Source organism: Pinus tabuliformis, chromosome 9, assembly GCF_031772625.1.
Source record: "Pinus tabuliformis cultivar Carrire ecotype Pingquan chromosome 9, CPIR1, whole genome shotgun sequence".
In the NCBI taxonomy this organism is placed as follows: Eukaryota; Viridiplantae; Streptophyta; class Pinopsida; order Pinales; family Pinaceae; genus Pinus; species Pinus tabuliformis.
In genome coordinates this window covers 1,812,363,458-1,812,367,996 of record NC_142307.1, presented here as the reverse complement: position 1 = coordinate 1,812,367,996, position 4,539 = coordinate 1,812,363,458, and positions in this window count along the sequence as shown.

Sequence of the window (4,539 nt, the reverse complement as noted above, 5' to 3'; positions counted from 1 at the left end):
TTGGTGTTACCCTAGATCCTACCTTTCTCAGCCTGAGGTAGATTTAGGCCCTAACAAAGTCAAAAAGTCAAATCTTGTCATTACAGGAAATTAACCATCAGGATTCTTGTAAAAATTCCATAACAGCAAGAATGATTCTGACACTTGGAGGTTGATACATATGATTATACTCATTTGACTTACTCATAAATATTCATTCTAGAAGTCAAAGGATTGATAGTAAGGCATATCAAATCAACATGTTATGTATAATATTTTGGGAGCTACTACAATATTCTCCAACAAGATAAGCATCAGTTACCAAAATGCAAGAAAAATTATATTCATTATGGAATTGATGATATCATGCAATGATAATTATATTTATGTTGTATCACTTTAGTTTTAGTATGAAATATTGGATTGGCCTTGATTTTGGGCAACTAAGTTAAAAAATTATTATTTTCTATAAAATTTGATATGTGAGGAAGAAATAGGTTAGAGACAAAAAGAAAAATGAGACTTGTAACCTCCCCCTCTGACATTTACCCAATTTCACCAAATTTCCAGGGTAAACATGAGATGAAGAATTACTATGACACGACCTGACCTCCAAGCTCTAGTTATGGAAGTGGGGCCAACAAATTGACTGCTCACAACAACACACAAGGACACAGGACACTCAAGAGACAAAAGACCACCCCAACTAACCAAACCCTGAGATGGGGATCTTCTCACTGCCCTAAGTGCACAACCACATGAATGACAAGACTTGGGTACATTTATAGGCCTCCAAACACATGCATAACACTTCCTCCATGTGGTTATAGCTCAAAATCAGTAGTTCATAGGGTGTGGTCCCGAGATCTAAGTCACTTTTCTATGCCAACCTCTACACTACTACCCAGAACTTCTTGTAACTTCTTAAAATGATAAATGGCATAATTACAAATCTTTTCATACAAAATTTGAACAAGAACTGACCTAGGACATGCCTAGTCCATAACAGAAATTTTGTCAAACACAAGACAAACATGTAAGATATAGGTCATGAATGCATATATGATCATATTAAACGTAGATTTATCTGAGAATCACAAATAAGGCTCTATTATCACTCCACATATCTTCAAAGACACTTATTAGTCCATAACTTCATCAACCAATCAATAGCTAAATAATTGATGACAAGAGACACAAATGGTACACATCATATAATCAACATATAACTAGAAAATAACCAGAATAGGAACCATGGAAAGTTAGAGATAATATCACAAATATAATCACTAAAAGTATACATGAATCAGACTAAAATAATAACTCTTACTAACATATGAAAGTACCAACCAAGTCAATGACTTCTGCGTACCACCCGACCATATATTGGCCTAAACCAAATCTCTCTTTCATCCAATCATCCCTGCACCATATTCCAAATGTGAATGTGGGATATCATGTAATAAATAAAAAAAAAAACCATCCAAGGTTTCTAGAGGCCAGCCACCTCAATCCTCAACCAATAATTCTACCTCTACGGTCGGGCATTATAATCACCAACTAGATTGGTCTCTGCCCAAGTTGTCCAGGGCTCCAGGAACTAGTAACTCAACCCACAGCCTTCCAAGGCTCTAGAGAATTTGTCCTACCTAGCTCTATGGACTAGCAACTCAACCCACCAAGGGGTCCAGAGCATTTCTCCCAACCTAGGCTCGAGGACTAGTAACTCAAGCCAAGTTATTCCAATGCTTCTATACTGTTTGCTCCAACCCACAACCATAAGGAACATGAGCACCAATTAGAAAAAAAAAAACCAAATGGAAATCCCACAACACCATGGATATCCAAGAAATGGCAATACAAGGCTAAAACTACTTTCAATCAAGGAAAATACCCATCTCAATGACAACACATAACCAAGAAATCACATGCATATACCATGCATCTAGAAATTAGTAAGGAAATCATACATGCAACTTGTTACCTACAAAACAATCGAGTTGTATTCTTTTATCCAAATTTTTCCTTACACTTTCGTTCTTTCTCCAAATCTAAGTGAATACTAGAGTCCTCCACACATGCTCCAAGAATGCTCCAAGATTTATCCAAGTGTGCAAGAGTATGAGAGAATGGAAGAGAGCTAAACCTAAAGATGTCGAAAGATATCCAAAGATAGAAATTGATCCTTACAATCCTTTTTATCATTGATGCCTCTATTTTCTTATTTTTTCCTTCAATTTTCCTCTGATGAAAATCTGTGTCTCTTCACCTTCCTTTTCTCCTATTTTTCTTTATTTCACAAATAAAATTCCATTTATTCCCACCTTGCCTTTTCCAATGCATTTGCTAATTTCCATAGCCATTAATTAATCAAAATTGATACCCATCACTATGTTCTTCCCAACATTCATCTTGGAATACATGTCCCATGAGCTTGGTCTTATTTTTATTTTTACATCCACTATCAACCAAGGGCTATTACAAGACTTTTGATATAAATATATACTTTTGTATTGAACCCTTGTTTTTTATTAACACAAGAAGGATTTATATGATTGGTTATATAAGTTGTAGTAGTTTATTGTATCCCTAATAGCAATAAAGACTAGGAGGGCCCCTAGTACGTGTTGCATATGCATTTATTATGTTGCTTCTTAAGTTTTGTTATAATTGATGTGATTTATGTTCATAATATTTATGATATATGTAAGAAATTAATGTGCTCTATTTTTCCTGTAACTATTTAGATTACATGTAATCTTTTGATGTAGTTTCCTATAGTGATCTTGTAATCACATAAGAATTCCTATAATAATTATTGGATTTCTTGTAGCGATCCTATAATCACACAGGACTCCATAGAATTCCGATAAGTATATACTCCATTTTCTTACATTAATTTTATTAGATCAATTTCTTCAGTTTCTGTCTAAATTATTTTTTACTACAAACCATTAGAATAATTAGATTTACATTTTGCCTAAAACCAATAGTTAGGAAGGTGGTTTAGTTTATATTTTAGAATAAATGAATTGTTACTTTTTTATTATTATTGAAATTTGCATACACAACTCATAACAATGATTTCATTTAAATTGATTTTCACTATAGTCTTAATTGACTTTGACCAACAATTAATTTAGACAGAGTATCTAGTAAGAGTGTGATACATCTTTATGAGTCTACATACTTTGTGTCACCAAGTTAGAATTGAATTTTAGAGTCTAGAAATAAGTGTAAGTTGAACTAAACTCTGACATTTATATGTACTTTCTTTATGTTTGATTTTGCATAAGAATGTAGTAAAAGACTAGTTCACACATCTCATGTTTCACTTCAAAGTTTACCTACCTAGATTCACAAAATAAGTGTTAATTCAGTTATCCTACTTTATGACTTCACACTTGATTGTGGTTGTAGGGATTAATTTGCTATGTATGCCACTATAGTTTTTGGTGATATATGGTTGATTATAGTAATGCATGTATTGTTAAATGGAGTCTTGTATGCAGGGTACATTGAATTTATATGTTGCTCGTAGTGTGCATATGGTTGATTTGCTACTTGTTAGAGATATATTGTCTCATATACGTGTTGTAAAATTATGTATGGTTGAGTTTTAGTGATTTGATTATGTTGTTTGATTAGAAGGGATTTTTCATATATGTATGCTTCATAAGTTTGTAGAGAGGTTTTGTATTAAACATTGAGTTTGGATTGAGATGAGAGTTATAAATAGGTTCAATATGAAAATTAATTAAACGTGGCTTATAGATTATTGAGATGAGGTCATGGGCCCTAGTTTGAAAATGGATGACATGTGGTATAAACAAGCTTAAATTTTGGGGCCTCAAGTGGGAAGATAACGACTTACCAAAGAGTAGTGCCTTGTTGATTTAGGGAGTTTTTTATAGAACCAGCTCACAGAATAGAAGAAGGAGATATATCAATGACTTCAAAAGTAGCCTCTTTAAGGGGGAAACCTCCTTCACATTACAGAAATGAAAAATTCTTGGATGATACAAATTAGAAGATCCCCTTTCTATATATAGGAGTCTAAGTGGTCACAATATAATTAGAGTTGACATAACAATAATAATATAAGGGCACAACAATAACAATGGTGGACTTCTATGGGGCACAATAATAACAATATGGGGACAACATGGGCACAACAATAACAATAAGTAGCTACAATGACAATAATAATAAGGGAATACACTAGTATTATAGGGACCTAACAGAGTGATGGCTTCCTTTGGGTTGTGGCCTAATAACCATGGGAGTTGTGTCTTCCCCTATTGGTAGCCTAGGAAACTATTGGAGGTTGGTGCCCCTAGTAGGTTGTGGCCTGCTTATAGCTTGAAGCGGTGGCTTCTGCTAGGCAGTGACCTGGAGCAAGTGGTTACTCGCATACATCGCAAGTTGGAGCTTGAAAATTGGTGCGAGCTAGTGCATGATGCAAGAGAAGAATTTTAATATTAATAATAATAGGATGAAGATAATCATATGGTGGTGCTTCTCCAAGAAGGGTTCCCACCTTATATCCGGTTTTCATGC